Below are 10,216 nucleotides of genomic sequence, written 5' to 3'. Positions count from 1 at the left end.
ACAACAAGGTTGAAGAAGATGCTCGAAGCATTTGGATGCGGGATCGAGTGGGAGCTACAACATCCATGTGTCATGTGTCCCTTAGGATCGGACCTAAGACACACACTTGTTTCGGCTAACAAGTGTGGTCTAACTTAGTGGCTCGTGTCTAGTATAATTGTGTATGCTTGTTAATTGATTGTTTGATTGTGTGGTTGTTAGATATTAGGATATCAACTTCGTCACATAGAATTAATTAACAAAGCATAAAACGGGTTCTAATAATTATCGGTAATTACGTGACACATAGTTTAATAAAATGGATTTATTAACTAGCCGTCTCACGCCCATAATAAAATGGCTTTATTATAAATTAGAATTTTGAAAATGGTTTCAAAATATCATGTTACTAAATGCATGTTAGAACATGATTTAAAGTTTTACAACTAGAATTATTAAAACTAAAAATCCCTTTTTAAATTTAAGGATAATAAGTTAAACACCATCCTTTTGTATAACACTTAACATATTAATAAGCTCTTAGTGGGAAAAAGGTCACCTAACCGCATAGAGTAAATTAACATGTTGAGGTAATATTGGCATAAAATGGGAAAAAGGTCACCTAACCGTTTGTATGTTAATATTACAAGTTGATACAAGTAGGACGACTTAAATTAGAACCATGTGAAGAGGGTCACCCAAGCATGGGGTCTAATAGGTGTTGATGGGATAAACATGCCAACACGAAATATGATTTCGAACCGGTCCCATAAACTCTAGAAGTTGCAAAAGGGTTTGCAATTGTTATGAATAACTACCTTGATAAACCGACAATGGGAAAAAGGTCACCTAACCGGAGTCGGGTTTATCGTTGGATTCTAGATTTTAATTATTAATTATATTTGGTATATATATAAAAGGGTATTAATAATTAAAAAGGTAAAACACTAAAATGAACTTAATTAAAATTCTGCAGATGGCCGCACACGTCGACGACAACATAATCCCTAACGTCCAAAATGTCTCTCTCCGATCTATTCTCGCTAAAGACCGTCTTAACCACAATAACTTTTCGGATTGGTTCCGAAATTTAAGGATAGTTCTAAAACAAGAAAAATTATATCATGTTTTGGAAACACCTATCCCCGAAGAACCGGAAGAGGGTAGTGAGGTCGAATACATGAATTGGGTCAAACTCACGGAAGATTCCATTCAAGTATCATGCCTCATGTTGGCGACTATGGTTCCCGAAATCCAAAAGGATTTCGAAAACCATAATGCGTACGACATGATTACTCAACTTAAGGAAATGTTCCTTAAGCAATCGAGAGTGGAAAGGTTCGAAACGGTTCGAGCCTTGCATGCATGTAGAATGGATGATAATCAACCAGTTTCAACTTATGTACTTAAGATGAAAAGTTACATTGATCGCCTCGCCAAGCTCAATTGTCCCATCTCAAAAGAGCTAGCAACGGATTTGATCCTTAACTCTTTGTCGAAAAGGTTCGACACTTTCGTGTTAAATTATAACATGAACGGGTGGGACAAAACCATTGGAGAACTTCACTCAATGCTTAAAACAGCCGAGGCGAGCATGGGCAAAAGGGTTTTACCCATGTTTGCGATCAATGAAGGTAGATCCAAGAATCGATCTCAACCCAATCTTAAGGCTAAGGTAGCCAAAAGAAAGGGTCCTCCTATGCATCTTAAGGGTAAGGGCAAATCACCGGTTATGGCAAAGAAACAAAAGGTTATGGAACCGAGGGGTCATAAGGATGATCCTTGTTTTGGTTGTGGGGAGACCGGACACTGGAAACGCAATTGCCCGGTCTACCTAAAAGAGCTAAAAGACAAGAGGAATGCGGCGCATACCTCGGGTAATGTCTTTATGATTAATGTTGAGCTAAATCTTATTTCTTCTAACACATGGGTATTGGATACCGGATGTGGAACTCATATTTGCAATTGGTTGCAGGGGTTCAAAAAGAATGAAGACTTAAAGAAGGGCGAAGTGAATCTTTTCATGGGCAACGGTGCAAGGGTGCACGTGGTCGCTAGAGGAGACTTCACTTTATCGCTTCCAAGTGGTTTGGAAGTTGTTTTGAGAAATGTTTTGTATGCTCCTAGTTTGACTAGGAACATTATTTCTGTGCACCTTCTTAGACAATGTAATTTTGATTTTAAATTTGTAAGATCAGAAATGCATGTATCATCTAATGGTATCTTTTATTTTAAAGCTGTACCAAACAACGGTATTTATGAATTGGTTCATGATAATACCTTAAATAGCTCATTATATCAAACTTCTACTAAAAGACTCAAAAAGGATTTGAGTGATTCCTACATTTGGCATTGTCGCCTTGGACACATAAACAAGAATCGTATAAATACTCTCCAAAAGAAAGGTCTTTTGAAAACAAACGAGTTAGGTTCGTTTGATGAGTGTGAATCTTGTATTCAAGGCAAGATGACCAAAGAGCCTTTCAAAGGTACAAATGAAAGGGCTAAGGATTTGTTAGGTATCATACATACGGATGTATGTGGTCCTTTCAAGCCAACTAGTAGGAATAGTGAAAGGTACTTCATTACCTTTACCGACGATTTTAGTCGATATGGGTATGTTTATCTAATGAAACACAAACATGAAGCCTTTGAAATGTTCAAAGAATTTCAAAATGAAGTACAAAATCAGCTCGACCGAACAATCAAGGTACTCCGCTCCGATAGAGGAGGCGAATACCTAAGTGAAGCTTTTCAAAGTCATCTTAGAGATTGTGGAATTATTTCACAGCTCACTCCTCCTGGAACTCCTCAACATAACGGAGTATCCGAGAGGAGGAATCGAACACTGTTGGACATGGTTCGATCAATGATGGCACGAAGCTCACTACCGCCATCATTTTGGGGATATGCGCTACTCACAGCGGCTCGTATTTTGAATATGGCCCCGACCAAAAAGGTGGATCGAATACCCTATGAAGTGTGGCATGGAAAGGTTCCATCCTTTTCATATTTAAGGGTATGGGGATGCATAGTTTATGTTAAACGTGACACCCCAAATAAGCTTGAGGCTCGATCCATCAGGTGTATCTTCATAGGATACCCAAAGGATGATATAGGATATATATTCTATGATCCTAGTGAACAAAAGGTGTTTGTTTCACGCAAAGGATACTTCTTAGAAACTAGGTTCCTTATGGAAGGACCTAGTGAAAGGAGAGTGGAACTTGAAGAGGTTCAAGAATCACTGGATGATACACAATTGGTCGATACTAGCTTTCAACACGAGGATGTTGAAGATGATCAAATAGTTGATCATACACACGTTGCTCGCAGATCTAATAGGATTAGTCGACCTCCCAAGAAATATGGATTTCTTGTGGATGATTGCTACTTGGTCGATTCGGATGAACCGATCTCCTACAAAGATGCTATGTCACAACCTGATTGTGACAAGTGGCTTGAAGCCATGAGCGCCGAGATGCAATCCATGCACGATAACCAAGTTTGGGAATTGGTTGATCGTCCACTTAACTCCAAACTGGTTGGATGTAAGTGGGTCTTCAAAAGGAAGACCGATATGCATGGAAATTTAGATACTTACAAAGCACGACTTGTAGCAAAAGGTTTCACGCAAACTCAAGGGATTGATTATGATGAAACCTTCTCGCCGGTCGCGATGCTTAAGTCGATCAGGATATTATTTGCCATTGCAGCTCATTTTGATTATGAGATATGGCAAATGGATGTCAAAACCGCTTTTCTAAATGGATATCTTGAGGAAGATGTCCATATGGTTCAGCCTGAAGGTTTTGTCGATCCATCTAATCCTGATAAAGTTTGTAAGTTAAAGAAATCAATCTATGGGTTGAAACAAGCATCACGGATGTGGAATCATCGTTTTAATGAAGAAATCAAAGCGTTTGGTTTCGTCCAAAACGGTGATGAGGCGTGTGTGTATAAATGGGCTAGTGGGAGTATAATCATTTTCCTTATTTTGTATGTCGATGATATACTTTTATTTGGAAATGATATACCAAGTATGGAAAACGTTAAAGCGTGGTTAAGTAGTCGTTTCTCAATTAAGGATCTTAGAGAAGCGACATATATCTTGGGAATAAAGGTCTATAGGGATAGACAAAGGAAATTGATCGGACTCAATCAAAGTGCGTACATTGATAAAATCCTGAAAAGGTTCAGGATGGAAAACTCTAAGAAAGGTTTGGTACCTATTCCTAGAGGAACCGTGTTGAGCTCATCCCAAAGTCCTAGCTCTAAGGAAGAGCAGGATAGGATGAAGCATGTTCCTTATGCTTCGGCAATAGGATCTATTATGTATGCAATGATGTGCACCAGACCGGACGTCTCGTATGCTTTAAGCATAACGAGTAGATACCAGCACAACCCAGGTGACAGTCATTGGATGGCTGTCAAGAATATATTAAAATACCTTAGAAGGACTAAGGATATGTTTTTAATATATGGGTCTGGTGAGGAGGAACTCGTCGTAAAGGGTTACGTGGATGCGAGTTTCCAAACTGACCGAGATGATTCTCGATCACAGTCGGGATATGTCTTCATTTTGAATGGAGGCGCTGTCTCTTGGAAGAGTTCGAAGCAGGATGTTGTCGCGTTATCCACTACAGAATCTGAGTACATCGCCGCTTCAATGGCAGCCCAAGAGGCTGCATGGATGAAAAAGTTCATCATGGATCTAGGGATTATCTCTTCCATTCAGGAGCCCCTAGAGATATTCTGTGACAATGAGGGTGCTATTGCACAGATCAAGGAGCCTCGTGCTCATCAGAAAACGAGGCACATTGAGCGCAGATTCAACTATATAAGGGATGAAGTTGAAAAGAGAAAGATATGTATTCATAAAGTTCATACCGATCAAAATATTGCGGACCCACTCACGAAGCTCCTCGATAGGCCAAAGCATGAGGGTCATGTTTGTGCATTAGGACTTCGGTATTCTAGTGAGTGGATTTAATCTGTGTTTAGTGTTTATATAAGAACGAATGTAATGGGTATCTCATGAAATTAATTATGTTTTAATTATTCAATGAGTTATGTTCTATATTTGCATGTTTAATCCATGAATGACTTATGTTGTTCTAAACGTCCGTAGTCGATCATGCTTGTGGGAACAAGTATGAAGGTAAGACTATTATGAACCCGGATTGGTTGATATTCATGTGATGAATATAAGGCATAGGTTTGCCACCAAGGTTCATAGATATTTGTGGGACACAAATATTGGACATGATCCGCTCTCAAGGATCACTGCATGGAGTTAGTGCAACTGATCATAAGTAATCCTTGAGTAAAGGCGAGTATCATTGTGTCCTTTGACCTGAGATGCATATTGGATCTGGTTTCTCATCAAGTCTGATAACTTGACTCTCTTCTTTGTTTTTCGGTAACACGATGACGTAAAAGAAAGAGCTCAGATATCATACGAGATGTCAACAAGGATGTATGCAGTCAAGATGGGATTTGTTCCTCTTATGTGTTGAGAGTTTAGATGTCTAAGGCCTGTTAAGTTAAATCATTGAGAGAATGATCACTCTGTGTCTCTTCGATTTGACAGGACATCTAGTAACAAAGAGATGTAATGATAAGACTTACCTATATCATATCAAGTATGGACTTGAAGGGGATGATGTTATTGAATGGCACTTAGTCAAACACACTAGGGGTGGTGACCTGTTGTTAGGCGGTATTCACCATTAGCATTAACTTCTTATGAGTCACGTGCAAGTGGGAGATTGTTGGAATACCGTATGCCCGAGACACATAATTAGGTTAATGTGGCTAGTCATGTTTGATCCAAGTCGGGTCATACCCAATAACGAGTTAGACACACACCAATTATGTATTTGTTAAGATAAGATCTATAAGACAAATACAGAACACGATACATTCAGAAATTCGGGTTTCTGAATATTTACTTGAAAGTGTTAAATAAATTAATCGGTTAATTTATTTATTCAAATAATTATTATTGGAATGATTATTTAACTATGTATTCTTTTATAAAATGGTTTATAAAAGATGGGGTGTTTATATATTTTATAAAGTATAAAATAAATAAAATAAAAAAAAAAAAAAAAAAAAAAATTATTATTGGGGCCGGTTTTAGGGTGGGCCCCACACCCCACTAACTTGATCAAAATCATTAACATGCAAGCATGGAGGATTGAGTGTTGTACTAGACATAATCCCTAACTCCATACTTCCTTGGTTTTATAAATGATGAAAAGATCAAATATACACAACACTTTTTCAAGTAACCAAAAAACCAAACTTCTTCCTTTCTTTCTTTCTTGTTTACGGCCAAAAGAAAAAGAAGGGCTCGGGTCTCGTTTTTCGTGTTCAAGCTTCCTAGCATAGCTCGGTGTGTGTTGGAGGCTCGGGGTATATTCCGTTTGAGGGTTTTCCTTTGAAAGTCTAGCATTCACATCATCATCTTCTTCAACCTTCCACTAAACTCTTAAAGGGTTAAGATTGTAAGTGTTTATATGCTTTGATAGTTTAGTTATTCCCGTATCATTTGATCCTTGCTTCGGGTTTCTAGTAAATAGATTATTGGTAATCTTGAAATGAATAAACTAGGTTGTTCATATGTTTAGTTTGTCTATCACGTTTCCGCATATATTATAACTAGTTAATCGGTTAACTAAGTTTGTTAAATCCTATAGAAACCCAACAAATCTAATCCAATTTTTAAACTCTAATAACAGATTAAAGTATGAAATCTCTAATGTCAAAAACCAAATCAAAATCGAACGTCGTTGAAAATCAATTAATCTTTAAATTTGATAAAAAATAATGATTTAATCAATCGAATTGGTGTGTAGAAGTATTTAGATTTATCAATCGATTATGGAATTGCAGAAATGATGCACTCAATCGACCTCTGATTAGGATTCAAAATATTACGTTTAAACGTTCTGAAACAAAACTGAACATCTTTAAACGTTCTAATTGTTTAAAGAAGTTCTGACCAAAAAAGAAGATCTTTAAACGTTCTGAAACAAAGCTGAACATCTTTAAACGCTCTAATATGTTCAAAGATGTTTTGACCAAAAAAGAACGTCTTTAAATGTTCTGACAAAAAATGAACATCTTTTAACGTTCTAATACGTTCAAAGAAGTTCAGAACTTCTAAACTAACAAATAAGTCCATAAACACTTATACGTTTAGACCTTTCAACGAACACCTTTAAACATTCAGAAGTTCATATATAAAATTAAACACCTATAACATGAAATTGAACACTGAATTCACTTCATATAATCTCGTAATCATCAAACAATTATTAATTAACCGTCAATTTGATCATCGATTCGATCATATGAACAAAATATATAACGTGGCAACTGGGTTTCTGCAAATGGCGTATATCAATTCAAATCAATTGAAGTGTGCGTCTGCAAATGACGCCTGTGACGATGCTTGAATCGATGCAACGGTTAATTAGGATGGAAACGATTTGAAATAATTTACAAATTTGTCACCGTGTGTTTTTGAAGTCTAGGGTTAAGGGTGTCACGTACGTAATGTACGATAAGAGATTATTGTATTTTATCATTTATATATATATATATATATATATATATATATATATATATATATATATATATATATATATATATATATATATGGTAAGGATCCTAAGAGAACCTTTTGAAAATTGAGAACTTTGAGAATCATTTTGAGCCACAAAAAAAAAGACATCTAAAAGATATTTAAAAAAATTATAAAACAAAAAAAAAATTTAAAAAGTAAAAAAAACCAAAATTCTTATATTTCATTCCGGTTTCATAAAAAAAAACTCCGTATTATACACATGTGTATAATTTTATTTAATATATAGCTAAGTAATGTACACATATGTACATTATTACCTTAAATTATACATATGTGTATATAAAAAACCATGTATGTACATATATGTACATATTATACGTATGTGTATAACTTAGCTAAACCGAGACGCTTTTTATGAAACCGGGATGATAAATAAGAATTTTGTTTTTTTTACTTTTTTCATTTTTTTTGTTTTATGACTTTTTTTTATTTTTGGGGTTTTGTTGTCCAAATTGATCCTATATATATATATATATCATCAGAATTTGAAATTGAGAATTATGAGAACCATTTTAGACCACAAAAAAAAAACAAAAATAGAAAAAATCATAAAATATAAAAAACACAAAAATGAAAAAAAGTAAAAACAACAAAAATTCTTATTTTAACATCCCGGCTTCATTAAAAAAAACTCGGATTAGCAAATTATATACACATATGTATAATATATACATATATTTATATTTACATGATTTTTTATACACATGTGTATAATTTAAGATAAATGATATCGTATATATGTGTATATTACGTAACTAAAGATTAAATAAAACTATACATATGTGTATAATATGACGTTTTTTTTTGTTTTTTTTAATGAAACCGGAATGTAATATAAGAATTTTGGTTTTTTATATATTTTTTAAAATTTTTGTTATTTTTTGTTTTATAATTGTTTTAAATATTTTTTAAAGGTGTTTTTAGTGTTCCAAAATGGTTCTCAAAGTTCTCAATTTGCAAAGGGTTCTCTTAGGATCCTGACCCTATATATATAGAAAATGGTTCAAATAAGAATAAGAAGTTTCTTAAGAATAGTAAGAACCAACAAATTTTTGACATTTGACATTACAAATGATGGTGAAAGAACAATTCTAGGAAACTATGACGGTTTTTTTGTAATTTTAAATCTCAACCATTGATTGACATGATTCAATGGCTATGATTTATTCCTAGTCTTCCTCGTAAACCACTTGTTTTTAGGATAACCCTCCCTTATATATATATATATATATATATATATATATATATATATATAAATATATAGGATCATGTCAATCAATGGTTGAGATTTAAAATTACCAACAACCGACATAGTTTCCTACAATTACTCTTTCATCATTATAACCGACATATTTTTCTATAATTGTTTTTTCATCATAGGTTGTAATGCCAAATGTCAAAATTCTATTGGTTCTTACAATTCCTAAGAAACAACTTCTTTTTATTTGAACCATTTTCTATATATATATATATAGGATGAGTATCATTACAGAACTCATAAATTATTTAAGAACTTGAAGGAACCATTGAAAACAAACGTTTTTTGTAATTTTTTTTGTATGTTAGTGTTATTTGAGTGTAGTTTTATCATTTTTTAATATCTATATTTACGATTACAATTTTGAAAATTAGTTTTTATACATATCTATGTTTTTTTACACATATGTAAATTTGTTAGTACAAAAATTTTACACATATGTAAACTTGTTATTAATATATGTAATAAAACTTTTTTTATATAAAATATGATAAAACGACTCTTAAGTAATGTTAATATATGAAAAAAAATTAAATAAAATGTTTGGTTGTTAAGAGTTCCTGGGAGATATTAACCTTTTTAGAGTTCTTAAATGATACCAACCCTATATATATATATATATATATATATATATATATATATATATATATATATATATATATATATATATGGGAGGATTATCCTAAAAATAAGTAGTTTCCTAGGAAGACTAAGAATAAATTATAGCCATTGTATCATGTTAATCAATGGTTGAGATTAAAATTACCAATAACCGACATAGTATTCTAGAATTACTCTTTCATCATTATAACCGACATAGTATCCTAGAATTGTTCTTTCACCATCATTTGTAACGCCAAGTGTCAAAAATTTGTTAGTTCTTACCATTTCTAGGAAACTCCTTATTCTTATTTGAACAATTTTCTATATATATATATATATATATATATATATATATACTAGTAAGTACCCCCGCGATGCGGCGGCGTCAACAATATACAATGCATTACTCATTTTCAGTGAGTTTGTTAATCCTTTCGTGATGTATTGTTGGGTCTATGTAGCAAGCCTTATAGATCTCAGTTAGATAGTAACAAACACATATCAATACATTGTATATATTGGTGAGTTGTGATGAATGAGTAACAAAACAAGGCTAAGCATTTATAACAATAATTCACATATAAACGACAAGTACGTACAAACAAGATAAATGTACAACTTCTAAATTTGATCTAAAGCATCTTGGTTGTCAAAAAAAAAACTTTATAAAACTCATATTGTATGTGTACATTTGCATTCAATTGAATCCCAAGTGCTAA

Source organism: Bidens hawaiensis, unplaced genomic scaffold, assembly GCF_021521415.1.
Source record: "Bidens hawaiensis isolate Kalapana, Puna unplaced genomic scaffold, B.hawaiensis_p1.1 tig00027336_1, whole genome shotgun sequence".
NCBI classification, from domain to species: domain Eukaryota; kingdom Viridiplantae; phylum Streptophyta; class Magnoliopsida; order Asterales; family Asteraceae; genus Bidens; species Bidens hawaiensis.
The sequence above is the reverse complement of the archived record's forward strand: the minus strand, read 5'-3'. Positions refer to the sequence as shown.